General features: G+C 44.8%; 1 protein-coding gene across 3 annotated transcripts in view; it reads left to right on the top strand.

Annotated features, from left to right (window-relative positions):
- OSBPL3 (oxysterol binding protein like 3) overlaps positions 1-24,398 on the top strand; it is a 201,066-nt gene that overhangs the window by 36,741 nt on the left and 139,927 nt on the right. For all 3 annotated transcript variants that reach the window (XM_044292688.1, XM_044292689.1, XM_044292687.1), the window contains exon 2: positions 3,962-4,089. The gene's annotated coding sequence lies outside the window, so the exon portion shown is untranslated. The remainder of the gene's footprint in view (positions 1-3,961; positions 4,090-24,398) is intronic.

The raw sequence follows: 24,398 nt of genomic DNA, 5'->3' as shown, positions 1-24,398 counted from the left end.
AAGAACGAAGCAGTCAAGCATATCGCTTGTCAATGTTGACAAATGCTCCAACTTCTCACTCAAGCTGATAGAGGAATTACAGGCGGAATTTCCATTGTTCTTGCCTGAGTTCTTCAATTACCCTTTTGTGCAGTTCCAGTAGAAATAGACTTTAAATGTGAAATAAATGTCACTACAAGAGCAAGTAAATGAATGTGAAATGAATGCCATCGTGATCTGGGCATGGCATGGAGATCATGAGCTGTGCCCTCAGTTATAAAACAGGCTTGGCCTTTAGATTAGGGTTATGACTGTGATGGGCAAAAGTACTACAGGCTATAGGTGCCTGCCAGACCAATCCATTAGCCGGTGTGACTTTCGAGGGGCCGTGCAGTAAATGTGCCCTAATAGATATTTTTAGCTAAGTTCACACGTGCAGTTTTTGCAACAGGTGTGTTTTTTTTTTTTTTCCTTCAAAATTGCAAAAACAATTATCCTTTTATATCTGGCAGGGGGGGGAGGGGGGGCTATATACTTGTACAGTGGACAGGTTGGCCATGGTACCACTTCCTCCATGATCAAGGTGAATGACCTACAAGTAACAGCAGCAACACGTGTCTGCCACCTGTGCCGTTGTCTTTAAAGAGAACCTCTCGTCACCTACGAAACACCTAAACCACCACCACAGTGTTGTGCAGCATGGTAATATGTTTGTACAAATGTCACTGTCGGCATTATGGAGAAAATAAAGCTATAAAGTAGTGTGTGCTATCTGTGAATAGTCGTGTGGGCAGTCTCATGCCTAGTTCTGCAATCCTGGCTTGCGATCCAGCGCATGCGCAGTGTTTAGATGAGACCGAGCCCAGTACATCTCGTTTTTCATGGATTGGATGTCTAGGAAGCTGGCTTGCAGACTGGGACCGCCTGTCTATCTACTGCCGAGACTGGGACCGCCTGTCTATCTACTGCCGAGACTGGGACCGCCTGTCTATCTACTGCCGAGACTGGGACCGCCTGTCTATCTACTGCCGAGACTGGGACCGCCTGTCTATCTACTGCCGAGACTGGGACCGCCTGTCTATCTACTGCCGAGACTGGGACCGCCTGTCTATCTACTGCCGAGACTGGGACCGTCTATTCACAGGGAATGAGCACAACTTTGTATTTTTACTTTATGTTGAAAGTGACATTTTAGAGTGCATTTTTACAGGCCTATTACCATCCTGTACAACTTTGTCAGCCCTTTAGGGGGCTTCAGATGTGATGTGAGGAGTTATCGGGGTCAGTCATGGGCCACATCCAGCACTCCCATCACTTCATTATTCCGCTCTTAGAAAAGAGAAATCTGTAGCAGAGAAGTGAGAAGAGCCTTATCAGAATTAGACTCCTTTCACGCTGCATTTTCCCTGTGCATTTGCTGTATGTCCTCGCATATATGTAAAATATGTTCATAGATCTGGGGCCCAAAGCAAAGTTATGTCTGAGGGCCCGTGTCACCGCTTTGCCACATTGCATGGGTAAGCCCCACTCTCAGCTTGGTAGTGCAGCCTGGGCACTTCTGCCACTGTTTGGAAGGTCTCTTTCCCAGGTGCCCCATTCAGCTGGACCGCCTGCACAAGCGGTATTATCACCTGCGTTTTATCATCTGGTTTGCGTGGTGGTAAAGTCTGCCAATGCTTAACTCCATTGTACCGATGAAGCCAGTAGAGTACTGAGCCCTGTCTTGGATACAGTCTTTATTTTTTATTTTATTTTTAACTATACGGTATATAATTAACATGGGTGCCTATGGGTGATAAATGTAACTCCGTAGTGTCTGTTAAACGCATACCTCTGAGTTTTCTTCTTGAAAATCCTCCTGACGGAAGCCTCGTGAAGGCACTTTGTAACACAGTGGGAAAAGAGCCTTACCAGGATGCTTGATTCTGTGTGACGTTTCATTCAGGACATGTTTTGGGATTTAGGACGTTCATTTATCGAGCCGTTGGGGTGCACAAGTGGAGATGTCCCCTGCATTGCTGCACAGAAAAGTTTTATCGCTTGCGATTGGCAGGCTCCCTGTTACCGGGCAAGGTTCTGAAGGGCAAAGATTAATTTCTTAACTATAACCTTGAAATAAATTATTAGTGTAAGCAGGGGTGTTACTTCAGTTGTGAAATCATTTCATCGGTTGTACTCTGTGCACTCTCAGGAATAAAATGAATAGGCAGAAGTGTATGGGCAATGGGTTTGTCTTCCCTGGTACCACAGGGGCCATTGTGGGTTAACAAACTGTGTACAAAGCATTCCTAGGGGACAGTCTCTAAATTCATAGAAGATGGATTCCCTTCAGATCAGCAGATTGCTGGTCAACCGGTGGGACACCTTCTGACCTGATTGGTGGGAGATTACCCAGGCTAAAATCTGTCTGTCATGTACCGTCATATGGGTGCATGAGGCCTCTACCTTTTGTGGACCTCTAATTTCATGCAGTGGAATTGGAGCCATCAAGCACAATATGTACATTTTATTTTCTCTAGAAGCGTTGCCTTTAGACAGAGCCTGAACGGCAGAGCATGAAGACTGCTCCATAATAAGGAACCATATGGCCTGTGGCAGGGCCGTCTTTAATATTGATTTGGGCCCCCTGGATCCCGCCTTCCCACACCTTAGCATGCAATCACGCTCTCCACCACAACACATACAAAAAAATCCACACATCTGGTAGAGTACAGTGAATGACTGTAAATACTTCCAGTTCTGAAGACTCCAGCGGCTCAGGATCAGTGCTCTGGGCTCAGGCTGGAAGTGGGCACCGCTCTGCAGGAAGGAGACCGGGGCTCGGCTCACCCTAGCATTGCAGTGCACCCCGGCACCCCACAGTATGCAGTATAGCACCCCAGTATGCAGTATAGCACCCAAGCACCCCACACTATACAGCACCCCACTATACAGTAGCTTACAGTATATTAGCATAACAGCCCCATCACCTTTTCCTGATGTAATCTTCACAATAAAAAGCTCCACAGTTAAGGCAAACGTCTCCTGCAGCAACACTCCCTGTAGAAAGAAAGTGCCTTTTCATTACCTCTTAGCCATGTGACCAGTAATATCGATGTGTTACTGGTTACATGTTGATGTCATCTAAGGTCCTTTTTTCTAAGAGAATCACAGCTCACTCTCTCACAGTTCGCTGCCTGGAGTGCACACCCTGGGCGTACGCCCCCCCCCCAGGCACGCCACTCTAGGTCAGGTTAGGGAAAATCTTTAGGGTGCATCCTCCCGGGATGGATATGGTGAGGACTTGCTGCCGTAGATTCGCGTGTGGCAAATTCAAAGTGGTTTACCGCTCTAGCAAAGTAGATGAGATATTAGGAAATTTCATTTTCGCGTTGCGTGAAAAATCTGCTTCGTGAATTGACCTGCGGTGTGGGTTATAGAACTACAGCATGTCAATTTCTGCTGTGAATATTAACTGTGGATTTTATCCTTTGCAGTGCTTAGGAGGAAATTCACAATCGTATTTTTTGCGTAATTGCAGCAAAATCTGCTGCGTGAAATCCATCCCGTGTAGCTGTACCCTAAAAGTGGCAATTGGTATTTCTAGGGGTTCATTGTAGGAAGAAAAGCCACTATAGAATATATGTGGTGCACTTATGCCATTGTTCTGGCCACAAAAAGGACTTCTGGGGTGGCTGCATGATTGCGTCTATTATAATTAATTTATTTTATTTTTTAAAAGTCCTATTCATTTCTTTGGCATGTTTTTAGCGTTACATTTTTGCTTAACAAAAAGAAATGCAGCAGAAAAGCATCAAAACCTTTACATGTATACAAATCCCTGGGGCTGACAATGAGGGTCCTGTTTTATTTTTTATTTTTTTACCTACATAAAAAAATAACAATTTTGACTGGATGTTTTATAATTCTCCTCTGCTGTTAGGACATGCCTGTAATGTGGTCTCAAAGTCCATACTGAGAACTGTCACTTGTGTTGCTGCAGGTGGAACTGAAGAAGTTACTGCCATCGTGTCACAGGACTGGGACGTCACGTGAGGATTGTTGCCCTCCTCTGTGTAATGCCACCGCTGGTCTCGCTGCTGGTGACGTTGAACTACTTGTTTTCTTCTGGTAAGTTAAACTGTAAATGACTTTTAATTATTGAACAAATTCTCTGAGGTAACGAACTCGTAACTTACAATGGTTTGCAGTTTGGTTTCTCGGCTAACATTGTGCTGCTGATGTGCAAATCCTGACATCAAGTCCCTCATCAAAAAATAAATCGCTGGCAATATACCGACATGGTGTTACGGTGGAATTATTGTATAATCACTGGAAGGAAACCCTAATCTAAAATGTAACTTTGATTTGGTCATTGAAAACATACCCACCAACATAAAATATATAACAGATATATGTAGGGCAGGAAAATCTCACCGGGATCGATCTAAATGGATTGCCAGTATGTGGTCACTCACAGGTTTCTGGGTGACGATAATCAGGTTCGGTCCTCCAGTTTCAGGTCCCGGCATTAATTCCAGTCTCGGGATCTCCCGATCATATGGATTGGCATGGGGAGGATATGTGCCCTGACAATACCCTATTCCCCTGCCATGGCATCTATCCCTCAAATTATGTTGCTGCCCCCTGACCTATCCTGTCCCGACGCTTTTCCCCTGTTCTATTTGTTATACAGGTTCATCAGGGAACAAAATGGATATCGAGCACGATGGCTTAGTTAGAAGATATAGTGCAATATGGCCCAAGACGTGGCCCAAGTCTATCGTGCCAGAACTGACTTTGAAGTCTATGTGCGCAGTATGTCTGAGATCCCTTTTCGGCTATGCCGCTTGACGTTAATGTGGGTTTATGCTAGTAATATGGTTGAAAGCTCACAATTAAAGGGATTTTCCAGGACCAAGCGGGTCCTTAGTGGCTTGTAAGTTACTTGCCGTGCTGAAGCTGTGTGGATCGGCCTCCTGGGATCTCTTCTCTTCAGAAAATCCAGCTCACAGTGACGTCACGTCCTTGACCGGGTTTCAGGTCTGATCTATAGATAGGATGTCCGTTCTGCTGTGGACGGGACCAGATCTGTTGCTCTCTCAGGTGCATGCTGAGAGAAAAGGTAGATTCAGGAATTTGCACATGTGCCAGGAAGAGGAATAGTTGTGGTCATGTCCACAGCAGAAATAATATCCAATCCATAGCGCAGACCGAAAACCTTGTAAAGGGCGTGACGTTGGAAGAAACTGTATTTTCAGAAGAGTTCCCAGGACGCCAATCCACACAACTTCAGAATGCATAAGTATATTACAAACTTTAAGGTGGCTTTCTGGGAAGCTATATGCCTTCATTTACTAAAACCCTATTTCAGTAGGGCATTGTAGCATGGCTGTTGACTGTGTCTCTTGTGGGAGTCTCTCAGCACTTTTACTGCAGTACATTTGTTATTTCATCTCATATTGCAGAGAATAAAACAAATTGGCATCATTTACTGACACGGCTGATAATTATATTAGTCTTGCTTACAGGAGAATCATACATTTTTGCAGTCGATGGCTCTGGGCAAAATGCAGTCTTATATTTCTTGTGTTCCCCACAAAAATATTCATTACATTGCAATATATGATCCATTTTCTTTTTAATATGGTTTAGAATAGGGTTGTATCGGGTATCGAATTATCGATACCCAATCGATAATTTTCCCCCGGATCGATTTGATACTGGGATTTACTATTTACCGATACTAAGCTGCGCTACTGCACAGTCTAGTATCACAGGACATGGCGCGCGCTGCTGTCAGTGTGCGCTATGTTCTCTCGGCAACACAGGGGAGAAGGAGGACGTCCCTCCTCCTCCGCTGTGCTGTCGCCAATGGGAGGAGGAGCTGTGGCCACTGAGCCACCAATGAAGAGAACTAACCTTTTAATACAAATATAGGCAGCAGATCGCAACGCCTTGTCATAGAGGACAGGTGGCCAGGTATGTGATTTTTTTTTTTATTTTATTTTTTATTTTTATTTATTTATTTTTTTTTTTCTCAACATTGGTATCTAATATCGCAATACTTTTTTATGGTATCGAATTCAAATCAAAATTTTGGTATCTTGACAACCCTAGTGTATTAACACTTAGTAAAAAGCTGAGCGCAGTGGAATATTTAATGCACACATGACGTAGGTGGCTAAATAGATTGTCTTTCTGCTGTGAGGGCTCTTCCTATGGTTAACTTAATTTGTTTATATAATGTACATGCATTTTGTGGTCGGTCTTGTCTACAGTTTAGCTCATCACACTCGTCTTGAAAGATTTTCCTCTAAGTGGTGCATTAGCAGCGCATAAATATTGGATCGCCTGCTTACTGTTAAGATTTTGGATTTCCAAGAAAGGATTTAGAGTTTCTATGCGCCCCGGGGAATAGTGTACTGATCGGACTCCTAGGTCAATCTGCCTCCTCTGATGAGCCATAAAAAGCAAATAGAATTATATTGATCGCTCTGAAAGTAGTGGAGCGCTCCTCTGCTGGAGATATTTGCTTTCTACCCACTTAATGTAATCTCAAGCCTAGTTATGCCAGTAAATCCTTAATTCAGAAGGCGCGGGTCGGTTTGCTATATCTTGTCGGGAGAGTTTTAGCGTGTGACGTGTTATCTTCACGCGGAGAATGAAGAATTTCTTTCAAATTTTTAGGTGGGTTCTCCGCAGTCTGTCATTGCCCAAGAAAAAAATAAAAAAGTCTGATTCATAAATTTTGCAGATGAGTAATCCGGAGCTTGAAGACTTTCTTGTATAGAATAGATGAGAGCGTCTGGGGAGCAGGGGGTGGCGGATGTACTGATTGCGCTGTGCAACACGGGCTGCTGCCACTTTGTGCAATGCAAGACTCTGCAGGCAGAAAGGTAATTAGAGCATGAAAAGCTTTCTGTCACATCCGCTAATGAACAGACTCGTTTCTGAGATATTCACTTAAAAGTTGATTGGCTGCTGCAGAAATTACATAGGAAAAAGCTATGTAGATTCAGTGCATTTACTGTATCTTCAGCAGAGAACTCCAGTGCCATGATATATTTTCTTAAAGGGATTGTGCCACGAAAAGTATGCTACAGTTTTCAAACCAGCACCTGGATCTCAATACTTTCGTAATTGTGCGTAATTAAAAATTTTGTATAGCCACTAAGTTATTCAATAAAATGTATCTGTATAGCGCCACCTGCTGTTTGTTCTTTTTCTTATTTCTTTTTCCTGTTCGCTGAGACGTCCGCACATGCTCATTTTCATCCTTCAGCTGTTTTCTGAGCTGTGATAGGGAGAGCTGAGACACGCCCCCTGAGCTGTGATAGGGAGAGCTGAGACACGCCCCCTGAGCTGCAGCAGAAAAGACACTCCCCTTGAACTGCCAGCTTGATATAAATCTACAATAGCAATGAATGTAGAGATCTCTGGATCCATGTGAGATACAGGGCTGGTTCCAGCTCTGTTATAGATATTATTGCAGTGTACATGTAGTAAAAACAATGTAAGGTGTGTGTGTGTGTATCTCCCTCCCCTCGGTGCTGGCGTAGCGACCGCATATGCAGGTATAGAGGCCCTGACTTTTCATTCATTCATCCCTACCTCTAAATTCATGGAAATAGTCATACCTCCCTAGATGGTGGAGAAGGAAATTGCTGTTGCATACCCTGGTGGTGTTATTTATATCTGGAATCTGTGGTGCTGTATGGGGAGGAAGGGGTTAACAAGAGCTTATTGGAAGGCATTCCTGGGAAATGCAGATTCCTGATTGTCACATGGAGCTGCTGCCCACCCACAGAAAGGGAAGATCAGATCTTGAAAGGAGAAAATTACACTGCACAGTAGCATTTTTACATTGAATATAGTAAAACTAATGGTGTGCATTACTCCAGGTACTTTATTTTCCCTTTTCTCTTATTTGTAGGATAATCCTTTTTAGAATAAAAAAAAAAAGTCCAGAAAAGGGTCTACCTACCCCCCCTTAAAAAAAAAAAAAAGTGTCCTCTTTCTCTTGGGCTGTGTCTGGTATTGCAATGTCTTCCTGTTCAAGTAAATGGAGCTGATCCGCAATACCAGCCACAACTCGGAGTGCATTAATTCTGGAAAAAAACAGAGTGAGTTATTTATGAATGTAAAAATATTCGCAAGTCTCCTTTTTTAATGGACGTGCAACAATATTAAGTTGCGCGGCCGGTGTCGATTAAATTTTAACAGCTGGGAGTAGGGCTGAAACGAATACTCGATTAAATTGAGTAATTCAACACAAAATCCTCGATGCAAATTTTGTGCATCGAGGATTGGTTTCTGTCACGTGACCACGGAGCAGGAGTGAAGCGCTTGCTATTACTCCTGCTCCCTGGTCTCCCGCTGGCCCAAAATGCGCTCTGAGAATGCTCCCGGAGCCCCCTCGTCCCTCATACACTGTTCTCCTTTCCTCTTGTTCTCGGTCACTTCATCACTTTCCACCGAATTAGTAGCTCCACCACCTTTCTGTCCCTTTCGTATTTCCTATTTGGAGTTACATTGGGATAAGTCTCTTCCCCTTCTATGCCAGTAAAGTAACCTCACATGACTTGTACTACACTACAGTAGTGCAAGGACTGCCCTTATCCAAAATGTCCGTCTTCCTTCTGAAACATCACACCATTCGTAGCCCTTCCCTATTGGTAGAAGAATAGTCTTGTGGCCTGTATTGCGTCCTGCGCTGGCAGATCATGGTTTTCTTGACAGCGAGCACTCTAGGATCATGGCGGCGGTGCTATAAATAGAGCAGGCCGTCGGACTTGTGTAAGTAATCCTCCTGCATGTATGGTTCTGTGCCCTGCTCCATCCAAGTGGTCGTCTGAGCCCTTCTGTGTCTTGTTTACCTCCATTACACCTACTCCTTTAGGGGGGTACCATCTCTCTTTAGGGAGAGCGCCTTAATCGGCGTGGGGAGGCCTATAGGCCATACATGCTCCCCTGGAATTCTGGGAGGAAAGGGATGCAAATGAGCTCTTAGCAAGCTCTGGCAATCACCCCGCTGTCTGCAGATGGGGTGCTGGCTTATTTAATATCCAAGTCGTGTCTCAAGGCTTAGTTAGAGAGCTGAACATTGACTTATAGGATAGCTGCCTTATATCTGGTGGCATTAGAGGCCGAGCTTGTTAAGAGCTCATTTGCATCCCTTACATACTCCTTTAGGGATCACTAGCATTCATATAGAGCAGAGGCAGCAGTCCGAGTGTGGAAATACAAGTGGCAGCATGTCCCGTCTGTATTAGAACATGTCAGCTTCCTGGGACTTGTAGTACTATGCACCCTGCAATCTACAGATTAGTTGCCCAGCTACCTGGAATTCCTCCCTTGGGTCAATGTACATAGCTTGGGGGAGAGCTGAAGGCGCTGGGTTGGGGGAGAGCTGAAGGCACTTGGGCTGATCGCACGGGGGGGGGGGGGGGGGGGGGAACAAAGGGTGTTGGGGACTGATGGCAGGACGTCTGAGTTTTTATTAAGGTAAACAGTCTATTAATTCATTTTTTATTAGATTACTCGATTTAATTGTAAAAAATAATCGGTAGAATACTCTATTACTAAAATAATCGTTTACTGCAGCCCTAGCTGGGAGAGACAAAGGCGTGTAGGGGGCAGTGGTAAATTTACTAACATGTACGCAAATGTTGGATAAAAATGACACCAGCCTGGAGCTGGTGTAGTTTCTGCGGGGCGCACGGTTGCCGGTGGATTAGTCAAATTAGCCACTTGCATTAGTCAAATCATAATTTAGGCTAATCCTCCTGCAGCGCACGAGGAAAAAAGACTGACATGGAAATTCTGGTCTTTGTAAATGTGCTCCACAAACTCTGATCTTGGAATTCCCCTTTTTATACTAAAGATAGGTCATCATTATCTGATCGGTGGGGTCCGATCAGCTGTTTGAGAAGGCCTTCTTTTAGCTTTCCCTAGGCCAGTGACGACATGTTAATCGGTCACGTGGCCGAGGTGCAGCTCAACCCCATTCAAGTGAATGTGACTGAGCTGCAATACAAAGCATGGCCACCATACAAAGTACAGCGCTGTGCTTGGTGGGTTCAGAGAGGGCAGCAGCACAAAAAGCTGATCGGCGCGAGGCCTCTGGTGTCAGATCCCCACCAGAGGATAGGTCATCAGTTATGAAATCCTGGAAAACCCTTTTAACTAAAATAGGGATTGATGGCTTTGCAAAATGCCTTTGTGTTTTCTTTTCATTGTGGTTAGCCAGTGTCATCCAAGTAGATGCCATCGACACCAGCTTATGTCGATGGCTCAGTCAGATGTGGGCGTCATTGGTTGTTGGGTCTCCACTCCATGACTTGCACATGTCTAGAATACAAGGAGGACGTGTAGTGAAAGCCGCCAGTTCTCTGTTTCAGAGATATTTTGTGCCATTGAACTGTAGAAAGTGGATTTTCCTCCTTGCAGTGCTAATAACACCGTACTTGATCATTGAAGATCTGAACAGTAGAAGGTCAAAGCTTTATTTTACAGTTTGTTACAGGAAAAACGTCTGTAGGCGTTGTCACGTGGCCATTTGTCATGATGCAAAGGGAGTAGGTCACTGCTGTCCATCCAGAGAGCCCAGCGGAGCAGCCCAGGCTGTGTAGCCAAAGAGTCGGAAGTCGATAAGTGTGCTTCTTTTTTGCAGGTCTGCTAACTTTTTTTTTTTTTTTTTCTTTCCGTTCACCTAGCCTTCCGAGGTCTTATTTTTCGTGGGACAAGTTGTACTTTTTTAATAGCACCATTTATGGTGGCATACAATGTAGTCGGAAGCAAGAAACAAAAATCTAAATGGGGTGGAATTGGAAAAAAAAATGTGGTTCTGCCACAGTTTTTTATTTTTTGTTTGTCTTTTTTATGGCGTTCACTATGCAGTAAAATTGACCTATTACCTTCATTCTCCAGGTCAGTATGATTGCAACGATATCACACTTGTATAGTGTTTTTTTTTTTTGCGTTTTTAATACTGAAAAAAAATTACTTTTTTTTCATCACCATATCCTGACCCCTATAACTTTTTTGTAGTTATGCGTACAGAGCTGGAATAAAAAATATATCCCAAAAAATAATAATAAACATTGCATAGAATATTTTCATTTTGGCTGTTAGTGTGTGATGAAGATGTTTTGATGGTAGCGTCCCTTTAACTGCTGTTGAAATCCCTATTAGAATATACTGTATGGCCTCTCCTATAATTACAGAATCGCTCGGTCGTGAGTGCAGGCGGTGTGTAATGGACCGAGTTCTCCTGTGTGCCACAGGTTTTGGATGTGTTCAGTGAACCTCTCGTCCTACAAGTACGGTTTCCTAGCACTGCCGCCCCTTCCTTACTGTCTGGAGCTTATTTTTATCTTTTTAAGTTCAGGTCACTTATCACTGACGTTGAGGTTAGACAGGGTAACGTAGCTACGGCTTACAGATGTCTTATGTAAGTAATACATATTCATGAATGTCAGTTGCACAACTTTCTGTTATATTTTGGGTATCTCTGCTTGCAGTCAGGCAATAAATATTGAGCGACTGAAAACCGGTCTTGACCTTGTGCTAGGCATACAAGACATTGTCAGAGCTCTCTCACCTGTGAGAGCAGGACTAGGTCAGGACAGATTTTGAAAACTTAAAGGGACTGTCCAGAATTTTAAGATTGATAGCTTATCTTCAGAATAGGTCATGAGCGCCATTGCAGCCAATCAGCCCAACGTGTGATCGTTTGTACAAATGATCCCACCAACAAAATGCCAGGCTAAGGCTACTTTCACACTAGCGTTCGGGTTTCCGTTCGTGAGCTCCGTTTGAAGGAGCTCACGAGCGGACCCGAACGCAGCCGTCCAGCCCTGATGCAGTCTGAATGGAGGCGGATCCGCTCAGACTGCATCAGTCTGGCGGCGTTCAGCCTCCGCTCCGCTCGCCTCCGCACGGACAGGCGGACAGCTGAACGCTGCTTGCAGCGTTCGGGTGTCCGCCTGGCCGTTCGGAGGCGTGCGGATCCGTGCGGATCCGTCCAGACTTTCAATGTAAGTCAATGGGGACGGATCCGTTTGAAGATGCCACAATGTGGCTCAATCTTCAAGCGGATCCGTCCCCCATTGACTTTACATTGAAAGTCTGAACGGATCCGCGCAGGCTACTTTCGCACTTGCGCACTTGCGATTTTTTTTTTAAAGTTATTAATGCAGACGGATCCGTACTGAACGGAGCCTCCGTCTGCATTAATATGAGCGGATCCGTTCAGAACGGATCCGCCCGAACGCTAGTGTGAAAGTAGCCTAAACTGGCCAACCAAGGAGTCAATGGGGGTCAGTTATAAAGACAAGCGTTGTACGCCAGTGTTTCCCCCCCCCCCCCTGTGCCGGTGGAGAAAAGGCCTGCTTTAAATTAGGTGCACTGCCATCAGTCCCTGCGCCTGGAGTGAAAACTAATCCAGCCCCCGACTGGAGTAGTTTTCAGTCTCTTTTACGCCTGTTTCCAGGCGTAATAGATAGTAAATTTATCCATTTATCCCGGCCCCTATCGCTCTCTCGCTACTGCCAAGTGGTGAGCATAGCGCAAAAACGCCAGTACAACAAAAGTTTGTCATACAGGGGTTTAAAGAGCTGTAAAGGGGGTCTCGCCACTTTTTTGCTAAAAAAGCTGGCATAGCACCCGTCGTAAATACCACCACATTCTGTACACTGGAGGTAGTAGAGGCTTCATATTTTTTTTATTTTTTTGGGGGGGGAGGAGAGAGAATCGGTTGTCCTTGAGCAGAATGCAGAATGGCAAACTATCGGACAAATTAGGCTTCCATGCCATACACTTAGTTCTACCTGGCTATGTTCAGCAGAGAAAAGCCTTTAGTAGACCATCATGGATGATCTTTTGTGCTAATTTTTCCAACAATGGTCAGTTGAAATCTGCCATTTCGGATGACTTTTATGTCAGGTCTGTGGCCAGTTTAGTTTGTTGGAATACAAGGTACAGTATGTTAGAAGGTTGTTGACATTGAATGTGAATGTGCATTTTCATTCTATCGAAAGCATCAGTGACCATATGGACACTGATGTCCAGGATGAACTCTTCATCCTGGACATGGTTTGGCAACCATTATTTTTATTATTATTGTTTTATGCTTTGCATCCATTATGAAAAATCTGTGCAAGTCCATCCAAAGCAGTAACGTACGTGGACAGCGCAGATGGAAAGGCTTTGACTGGTGGGTGGGAATGTTCTGTTGAGTTGATATTGGAGACTGGGTCTCTGAGACAGTATATGGCCATTCTGTACACTGGAGGTAGTAGAGGCTCAGATAGATGTCCGAGCTCCCTCATGGTTGGTCCCCCAACCTATCATACTTTTCTAATTGACCGCTTATAAAGAGGAAAACAAGTTGTGCGAAAACCCCTCATGGTGTCCTGGAAGCCAAAGTTTAGGTATTACATCATTATGATGGAACAATTTGTCATATTTCACATACAGGAGTAGGTAGAAATCTCTCTGGTACCAGGAAGTTTCAGGAAATCGGCATTTGAGTCATTCTGCTTCTGAGTTTATAGAATATGTTAAAAAAGGTGTATATATCAGTGTACACCAGGGCATGGATACAATTCTATGTATACTGACGGTAGTTTATTCATTTGTATAGCGCCACTGCTAAGGTATTCCGCCGTGCTGTACGGAGATTGTCATCACTTACCATCTCGGTTCTAAATTAACCTGTCTTTATGTATTTGGAGTGTGGAGGCTATAACACGAGTACCTGGTTGGAAAACAAAATACGCAAACATGGGCAGAACATATTGGGGCGCTTTTTGTGCTGGTCTTAGTTTCCCCCTCTGCCCTGCCGATAGATTTGTCAAATTTATGACAAGGCGCGTGCCTCGTCATAAATTAGGCACATCTGTGGCAGTTCTTGCGCCTTAAAACTGTCAGCCTCTGGCTGGTGTAGTCTTTTGCTAATATTTTATGCTAAATGTTAATAAATTTGCTGTGGCTGGAGTCCAGACCCTAGCGTGCTCCTCCCTTCCGGCCATTCGTCTAAATATTGTTGCGTGGCTGGTTTAGGCAAAAAATAGTAGAAGTCCCTTCTTAAATGTGACTCATCCACTCCAGGCAGATGTAGCCCCTGTTTGGATTCAAACCCAGTAACCGAGCTCGGCAACAGTGCTAACCACTGAGCCAGTATGCTGCTCAGTAGTAACTCTCACATCACATTCTGCAACCATACAACAAGGCTTTAATGAAACGTTGTTACCAACTAGTCAGTGCCAGAATTAACCGTGATCTACCGGAATGTCATCGGGATGTTTTCAAAAGCTTTTCCCTGCCCGACTTTTTCTTGGGTCACCCGATCGGAGCAACTCATTGATACTGTTGCCCCAACAAACTATTTCTTAAACGTAGGGTTGGGATTTGTTGGTGTTGCCTTTAGCTTTGTTGTGAATACAGTGTGAATTTGAAACTGTAATCTTCGTATATACAGTAGACCTGGAAATACCAAAATGGTGTGTTCACTTTTACATATACATATAGGGGGTTATTTACTAATCCGAAATAACGCCTAGGGTTGACCCTAGGTAGGGTTGATCCTGATCATTCAACCGGTGCCTCGATGGTGAAAATCCATTCAGCTGTGGTCGGTAAAAACAAAGTTTTCTTCTATAATGTAAATTAGGGTTTCAGTGCACAGAGGGGTGAGCCCTTGCCCCTCTGTGTACCTCACCTCCTCTGTTTTTCACCCCCTTCCTCTTGACTGGACGGGCTTGGCATCAGCGTTCTTTTGCGTGGCCCTGTAGTAGCGTGCCGGCGCATTGCATCACAATTTTGGAGCATGTGCCATAAGTATCAACGAACCTAAATCACTGTAAGTTCTGGTCCAGTCGGCAAAAAAATTCATGAGACTTTATTAATTATATTTCAAATACATGACCATTAAAGAACAAGGGAAAGACATGACATCTCGATACACAGAGAACACCATGTTGTCACAGCCACAATAATCAAATACCTATTTAAGATGAGATGATACCAGTTATATCGCATCAAAAAACTGAATAAGGTCTCTTTCACATGAGCGTCACGGATTAGGTCCGGATTCGTTCAGTGAAACCCGCACCATTTTGCAAACAAGTTCAGTCAGTTTTGTCTGTGATTTGCGTTCAGTTTTTTTTATAAAAAACTGAAGGTTTACAAACATCTCTTAACAACCATCATTGAAAAACGCATTGCATTTGCACTTGCTTACGGATGCAATCCGTTTTTCTCTGAAGCCCCATTCACTTCTATGGGACGAGGGCTGCATGAAAAACAGAATATAGAACATGCTGCATTTTTCACGCAACGCAGAACTGATGTGTGAATAAAAAACGCTCATGTACACAGACCCAGTGAAATAAATGGGTCAGGATTCAGTGCAGGTGCAATGCGCTTATGTCACTCATCGGACCTGCGCGGGAAAACTCGCTCATGTGTAAGGGGCTTTTGCCCCGATTCTCCCAGACTTCTGAATGGCTGATGTAAGATAGATAGATAGATAGATAGAGATATATATATATATATATATAATCTCTATCTCTATCTATCTATTATAATCTGGTCTAGATAGTAGTTGGCTATATGTATGCATGTAACATGTTTTATGGATGATAGCATTCTCGTTACAATACTGTAGTCATAGCATCTATTTCTATTTTTTACCTATTTGCACACCCATGTAAACTGAGTAATCCAGTCTGGCCTAACCTGTACATCTGGTTTCTAGGACCTGGGATGGTCATGCTTTCAATGTGCTAAAAATGCTTTATATTATAACAGGCCATAAATTTGCCGCCACAAAAAATGGTAAAAAGCAGAGTGGATCCAGCATGCATGTCGAACCAACACTTCCTAAATTTTATGGCGGCCATTATGGCGCATAATAGGTAGTATTTAGTGTTAGGGCCCGTCTTACAGAGATCGCCTTGACGTACAGCAGACTGGCTCAGATCGTTTTGTACAAAGTGCATTGGCCAAGCATCTCACTTTATAAATAACTGTAGCATTAGCATTATAATGTTTTTTGTGACTGTGGCATTATTGTACTTTATCTGGTTTGCAGAGTGCTATTGCATTGTCTTTTTTTTATTTTTTCCCCTCCCTCTGTTTTCAGCCATGGCAGCGTGCACCTGCGCATTGGGAGGTGCTGACTAACCCCCTTTTCTTTGCTATCCTAAAGATAGGTCATCAGTATCTGATTGACGGGGGTCAAACACCCGGGACCCCTGACGATCAGCTGTTCAAGAAGGCAACAGCACTCCTGTCAGCACCACAGCCTTCTCTCAGCGCACCAAGCACAGCGCCGTACCTTGTTTTAGTGGCTGTGCATTATATTGCACTCAGCCCCATTCACTTGAGTGAGGCTGAGCTGCTCCTAGGCCACCTGACTGATGAATGTGTTGTCACTGGCCTAAGTAAAGCTGAGAGAAGTCTGCAGTGCTCAAACAGCTGATCAGAAGGGGTCCCGGTGTCGGACCCCCACCGATTAGATACTGATGACCTATCCTGAGGATAGGTCATTAATAAATAATCTTGGAAAACCCTTTTAAGTGCACAGAAGGCAGACCCAAGCCACTGTGTGCACTCTTGCTCCTCCTGCTTCCTCTGCCATCCCCTCCCTCCCCCTTCTTGATTGACAGGGCCAGGTTCCTAGATAGTCCTCTTACTTGACCCCGTCAATCAAGGGAGGGAAGGGGCTGTCAGAGGAAACGGGAGGAACAGAGATGCACAGAGTGGCTTGGGTCTGCCTTTGCTAAACTTAACTGCTCATTTGCATATAGATTACAAGTGTTTTATTTTTTATTTTTTTTATTATATATAATGAGACAATGGATCGGTAAGTGAAAGGTATCATTGCATTCAGTTGAGCTCGCCCTACAAGGGACTTGCGATCTTTCTAGTCTAGAAAAAAAGTTTAGGCGAAAAACTTCTTCAGCCCTCCTGAATGGAGTAGTTCTAACAGCAGGTGCGCAGGACTCGTCATGAATTGGTTGAATCTTACGGGTGTTATCCAAGACCTGGCTAGCCTTAGTAAGTGACCCCCATTAACAATGAATTTCCTGGGGGCAGACTCCCCTTAAGGGTCCATTCAGACATCCGCAAGTGTGGTCCGCATCCGTTCCGCAGTTGTGCGGAACAGGTGCGGAGCCGTTCATTCACTATGTGCTCTCCGCATCCGCATTTCCAGAGCGCGGCCCCGATCTTCCTGTCCGCAGCTCCACAAGAAAATAGAGCATGTCCTAGTCTTGTCCGCAATTGCGGACAAGAATAGGCAGTTTTATGGGGGTGCCGGCCGGGTGTATTGCGGATCCGCAATGCACTACGGACGTCTGAATGGAGCCTAAGGGCTTCTGTGGTGATTTTTCATTTTTACTGGAAAGCAGCTTTGAATAGAGGGGGCTTGAAAAAGACCAGTTTGTGTCTTCTGGACTACATTCGGCTCATTGCTCTAACTTGCCCATGGGTAACATTAGACTTTTTTGTCTGCTGTAAGGAATGCATTGGGTTTGTACAAGTGCGCACACGTCCTTACTGTTACTTCTAGTCGTGTTATCCTGCATAGTTGTTCTCCTGTTACGTATGTGCAGAGCTTTTGAACATTTCCAATTATAGAGACGGTGTGGTGGTTGGCGTGCTTTTCAGAAAATGATCAGGCAGTGATTTGTGTAAATGAGAAGCTATTACAATAGTATGTTAATTTCACCTCTGTAAAAGACGTTAAAAGCTTCTCATGAGACTGCGTGGGATTCATTAGCATAGACTCTATACTATCTATTAGCCCTCATTAAGATGCTCGTCGCCGTTTTGGGGTCTGCAAACTACGGATACTGGCCTTGTGTATCCCGCACTTTCCTCTGTCCCTATTATAGAAATGCCTATTCCTGTCCACAAATCGGACAAGAATCGGATGTGTTCTATGATTTGCAGAATGGCCACATGGATGCAGACAGCACAAGGATGATGACATCTGTGTGCTATGTGCATTCGTTTTGTTTTTTTGTTTTTTTGCTGCCCTGTAGAAGTGAATGGGTCTGTGGGCGATCTGCAAAAAATGTGGTTATTTGCATGAGACCTTAAAGGCTAGGAGATAACTATTAGATTGGTGGGGTCCTACCACTGGGACCCCCACTGATCACGAGAACGAGGGCCCTGTAACCCCTGCAGCCCCCTGAAATAAAAGGGGGGGGGGGGGGGGTCTGCTGTACTCTGCTATCTTAAAAATTTCCACAGAAATGTATGCAGCAGCCGTTCACAATACACATGCTCAACTTGCTGCTCCATTCATTTCAGGCGGGGCTGCAGGGGGTACAGGGGCCCTGTTTTTGTGAACCAACCCCCACTGATCTAATAACTTAATCTAACTGGAATACCCCTTTAAGGTATTTGCCAAATATTTCAAACAAAAGATAGTCAACATCAGAGAAGGCGTCACTACAGTCCCCACAGACCCTCAACACAACTGTTCGGTCCTCTTCTCCCAAAACCTGCTTCTCCACCATTACAGAAGAAAAACTCTCCACTCTACTCTCCAGATCACATCTCACCACCTGTGCAGTTGACCCGATCCCATCCCTAACCTCACCACAGTGTTTATCCCAGCCCTAACTCATCTTCAACATATCACTAAACTCTGGTGTCTTCCCCTCTGCTTTTAAACATGCTACCATTACACCCATCCTCAAAAAGCATTCACTTGACCCATCTTCCTTGTCCAGTTATCACCCCATATCACTTCTTCCGTATGCCTCAAAGCTACTTGAACAACATGTCCATTCAGAACTGTCCTCCCACCTCTCCTCCTGCTCCCTCTTTGACCGCTTACAATCTGGCTTCCGACCCCACCACTCGACCGAGACTGCCCTTACCAAAGTCACCAATGACCTACTAACAGCCGAAACCAAGAAACAATACTGTCCTCCTTCTCCTTGACCTGTCCTCTGCCTTCGACACTGTTGACCACTCCCTTCTGTTGCAAACTCTCTCATCTCTTGGCATCACTGACCTGGCCCTCTCCTGGATCACATCATACCTCACAGATCGGACGTTTAGCGTCTCCCACTCCCGCACCACCTCCTCGTCTCATTCCCTCTCTGTTGGTGTCCCGCAAGGCTCTGTCCTAGGACCCCTGCTCTTCTCTATCTACACTTTTGGCCTGGGACAGCTCATAGAGTCCCATGGCTTTCTGTATCACTCCTACGCTGACACACAAATCTACCTCTCTGGTCCAGACATCACCACCTTACTATCAAGAATCCCACAATGTCTATCTTCTATATCCTCCTTCTTCGCCTTTCGCTTTCTAAGACTTAACATGGATAAAACAGAATTCATCATCTTTCCGCCATCTTGCTCAACCCCCCCAACAGACCTATCTATCACTATCAATGGCTGCACACTCTCCCCGGTCAACCAAGTCCGCTGCCTTGGAGTGACCTTGGATTCTGCCCTCTCCTTCAGACCGCACATCCAAGCCCTTTCCACCACCTGCTGCCTCCAACTCAAAAACATCTCCCGCATCCGTGCCTTCCTTAACTTTGAATGAGCAAAAATGCTTGTACATGCTCTCATCATCTCCCGCCTAGACTACTGCAACACTCTCTCCTCCATCTAGCACTCTTGCACCCCTCCAATCTATCCTCAACTCTGCTGCCCGACTAATCCACCTCTCACACTATTACTCCTCTGCCTCTCCCCTTTGCCAATCCCTTCACTGGCTCCCCATTGCCCAGCTAATTCACTTCAAAGTACTAACAAATACATACAAGGCCGTCCATAACATGTCCCCTCCCTACATCTGAGTTACTTTCCCGATACACCCCCACACGCACTCTCCGATCCTCACAAGACCTCCTTCTCTCCTCTCCTCTTATCGCCTCTTCCCACAATCGACTCCAAGATTTCTCCCGTGCATCCCCCATACTCTGGAACTCGCTACCCCAACATATTGGACTCTGACCTACAGTGGAACCCTTCAAAAGAAACCTGAAAACCCACCTCTTCAGACAAGCCTACAACCAGTGACCCTGCTGCCTCCATACCGCCATGACAAACTTCACCCGCACCTACTGTGTCCTTCTCCCGTACCATGTAGACTGTAAGCCCTCATGGGCAGGGCCCTCTCTCCTTCTGTACCAGTCTGTAACTCGTCTTGTTCATGCTTAGTGCAATTGTCTGTGTTATGTATGTATACCTCTTCTCATATGTACAGCGCTATGGAATGAACGGCGCTTTAATAATAAAAATAATAATAAAAAATAATAATCAAAGGAAAGATCTTTGTGAATGAAATAGTATCATCTGTCAATGGGTCGGCAGTTTACGGTCCGCAATACGCACTAGGGGAGATTTATCAAAACTGGTGCAAAGAAACACTGGCTTAGTTGCCCTTAGCAACTAATCAGATTGATCTTTTCAGTATTGGAAGGAGCTCTGAAAGATGGAATGATTGGTTCCTATGAGTAACTAAGCCAGTTTTGATAAATCTGTCCCACTGAGTGCTTACGCTTGTGTGCATGAGCCCTTGTACCTGATCTCTGAGTAGGCTTCACTCCTGGTTTTGGCTCACAATAACGGATTGAAATAACTGAACTCGGCCTAAAAAAAAAAAAAAAAATATGGTTTTTGCTACATCATATCTGCATTTATGCTGCATGTCCTTCCAGCCAATGGAAAACACGTAGCAAACTTGAATTACTGTTTTCTAATTAATGTAATTCAGCTTTGTAGTGAATATAATTCTATTTTGTTTTGTGCAATTAGCCTTTCCCCCCTTTTGCTGGAAGGAAATGCAGTATAAACGCAGATATGTTGAGCTACAAACCACACGCTTTTTTTTTTTTTTTTGCCGAACAAGGCACAGACGGGATGGGTGACAGCACCCTCCTGCCTAATGTACATGGTCGTGTTGCATCTCAGTTGTGTATGGGACAGCAGTGGTACTTGTAAGCCTCATTCACACGTCAGTGTTTCGGTCAGTGATTTCCATCAGTAATTGTCAGCCAAAACCAGGATTGGAGCCTCCACAGGCAGACTGCTTTCAGACGAGCGAGATGCATACTGCCGACTCGCAGCGTGAGTATAAGACAGCTCCCGTCCTGACCTCCCAGCACTGATAGGGTTGCATAACATTATATTGATCTATGATGCCCTTAGGCCCCTTTCACACGGTCGAGTATAATGTGCGAGGTGAACGCATTGCACCCGCACTGAATCCGGACCCATTCATTTCAATGGGGCTGTGTGCATGAGCGATGTTTTTCACGCATCACATGTGCGTTGCGTGAAAATCGCAGCATGTTTTATATTCTGCGTTTTTTCACGCAACGCAGGCCCCATAGAAATGAATGGGGCTGCGTGAAAATCGCATTGCATCCGCAAGCAAGTGCGGATGCGGTGCGATTTTTCACGCATGGTTGCTAAGGAGACTAGGGATAAGCGACCCGGGTCCCCGTTTACTTTATTATTTTCCATTATAACATGGTTATAATGGAAAATAATAGCATTCTTTAATACAGAATGCAAAGTCCAATGTCAATTGAGGGTTAAAAAAATAATAAAAACATTACTCACCTCATCTGCGCAGCTGGGATCCTCTTCTTTATTCTTCTTGAAGGACCTGCAAAAGGACCTGCGCTGATGTCATGGTGAGCGCGGTGATGTCAGCGCAGGTCCTGCTAAATGAAGATGGAAGGAGCTTCTATCAGCAGGACAGCGGGGGACATTCCGTTTTCACGTCGGTCTTTGTTTAGTCTCGCGCTGCCTGGAGGATTAGCCCAATTTCTGACAAGATATTTGACTTAATATTGTCGCACAGGCGGTCAAAAAGGGGGAGTGTGACTATTTTTACATCTAAAATAGTTGCAATTCCCTTGATAACCCCCCTGATCACCATTAGAAGTGCATGGGTCAGTTTCAGAAGTCTTTATCAACGTGTACACCGACACTTGGCAGCCCTGGTATGAGCGTGGAGATAAGTCTAGTTTGTTCTCTTCAGTTCTTTGTTTCCCACAGCTGAATAGTGTTATATTTCTGATAACAGCCCTATCATTATGGAATGTGACTTATCCAGCTGCACCGACACAACCTTTGTTTCATTAGAGACCTTAGAATTGCTGGGTTGTCAGATGGTTCTCCCTCTCCCTCAAAATCCACCCGTTGTCGATTATATACTCATAGTTGCCAACTGTCCCAAATTCCCTGATTTTCAGACAGTCCTGGCACATTTGTGCTGTCCTGGTCTAGACTGGAGATTGGTGGGGATAACACACACCCTGCCCATAAGTAGGTGTTCCTAGGGGGCGGGGCTTCGTTTCCTGATTTTTACCAACTGAAATGTTGGTAAGTATGTACCGTATATCTTATATCTTCCCAGGCACACAGAGCTGCTAAGCCAAGCTCATAGTGTCCCTCAGGGGATCAGGTGAATCCCCTGTGGGCCCCTGATCCAAGTTGGGCCCCTAGTCAGCCACCTACATGACACCGTACTCTGACAGCACTACATAGCGATAGTCAGTGTTCAGCTTCTCAGTCTGCACAAGTCCATATATAAAACTGGGTAAATGATTCAACATGCTGCCCAGTTTAGTTATTGATGCGTCAGGCGGTGGAGATGACTTCTAGGTGTGAACGAAGCCCAGCCTGTGGGTCAGATTTATCAAAACTGGGGTAAAGTAGAACTGGCTTAGTTCCAGATTCCACCTTTCAATTTCCAAAGGTGGAATCTGATTGGTTGCTATGGGCAACTAAACAAATCTTCCCTTTACACCAGTTTTGATAAATCTCCCCCAAGTATCTTTTTTCCTTGGACCCAACTTCTTGATGTAAGTTTTTCACCATTTCAAAAAACTCATCTGAACATTGGTGTAGAGATGCCGTCATCACTGTTGGACAAAGCATTGTGTGTAGCTTTACGTAAAGGAGTTGTGCAGTCTTAGAAAACCTCTGCTCTCTTCCATAAATAGTGCCACACCTGTCCACGGGATGTCTGTGGTTTTGTGGCTGTATTCCAGAGGTGTCACTGCAGCTGGGCTGCAATACCAGACACCACCCATAGACATATGTGGCGCCGTTTCATGAAGGAAGCAGCCAGGTCTTTCTAATCCTGCACAACCCCATTAACGAGAAAATAATTTCACTGTGAAACCTGTAGGTTATCCATGCTCGTATACCATTTTGGGCACTAATGATATGTCCTTCGCATTCCTCCGTGTAGCGGAAAGAAGTTGAGGGGACATGATTTAGTTTCATTTTTGCATTTTTTTTATTTATTTATTTATGCTTAGACAAGGTGTAATAAAGTTGTTTAAATGTATTTGTATTATATTGAGGTGTGTGAGTTGTATTGCCCTATTTTTCTTTTTGATGCATTGTGTATGGTTTCATGTTTATGCCTGTCCATCTACCTTCTTGATAGACCTTATGGCTGCCTAGTTTCCCGCTAAAAGGAATGAGTTATGGAACAGAATTTGGAAATGAGCTTGATCAGGTTCTGAGACACTCTTGGTGTGTCTGTACTCTCATGCTCTCCCCATGATTCTCATTGCCTGAGATGACCCAACGCCCATCATTAGCCTAACATGCACATGGAGGGGGCTTTTGTGCTGGCAAACATGCTCCTACTGCCGCCTCACTTTATAGTGTTGTATACTTGCTGAACATTGCGTTTTGACTCTCACAGGAATAAGGTTAGTTGATGCAGAACTGCTGACAGACATGGGTAGAGACGAGAGGTAATGCCACGAGCATGGCCCCTGCAAGTGCCCGGGGACGGGCCAGTGCCTGCTGTGTTTCAAGCTTAGGCCTCATTCACATGTCCTTGTCCATGATGAGATGAGTGACAAGATGGTCAGCGGTTCACCCGTTAAGATACAGGTCTGGTCCATGTGTGTCCTTCTTTTGCCGTCTGTGCGCTATCTGTATTCCACAGACAATGTTCAGCTTAAAATAAATTTCAAGATCATCTCCTAGCAGCAAACCGTAAAAAACAGATGAAACCTGGATGCCATCTTTCTTATGTCCTTGTTTTTTCACTGACCCCTGGACTATAACGGGCCTGATGGATCTGTATTGTAAGAAGGAATCATTGTGGATGATAGATACGTGTCACCGAGGTTCCTGGCCTCGCTGGAGTAAGACGGTTTTTGTGTGTCAGCAGCAGTTGCTGTTTGACACCTTGATACTTAGTATGGCTATAATAGCTGATTCGGGACGGCTGATACTTGGAGTAGTCTAAGTGCTGGGTGGGTGACTACTCCCCATTTTCCAGGCTGGGTTTTGGCAGGCATAAAAACCAGCCAGCACTGCCAGGTGGAGAGGATTACCTCCGTCTGACAGTGGAGCTCAGGAGGTCTGAGGGCTGTGTCGGGATCTGCAGCTTGAGCTGGGCTGGAGGGCTCAGACCCCTG

Source organism: Bufo gargarizans, chromosome 5 (genome assembly GCF_014858855.1).
Source record: "Bufo gargarizans isolate SCDJY-AF-19 chromosome 5, ASM1485885v1, whole genome shotgun sequence".
Taxonomy (NCBI): Eukaryota; Metazoa; Chordata; class Amphibia; order Anura; family Bufonidae; genus Bufo; species Bufo gargarizans.
The sequence above is the reverse complement of the archived record's forward strand: the minus strand, read 5'-3'. Positions and strand labels throughout refer to the sequence as shown.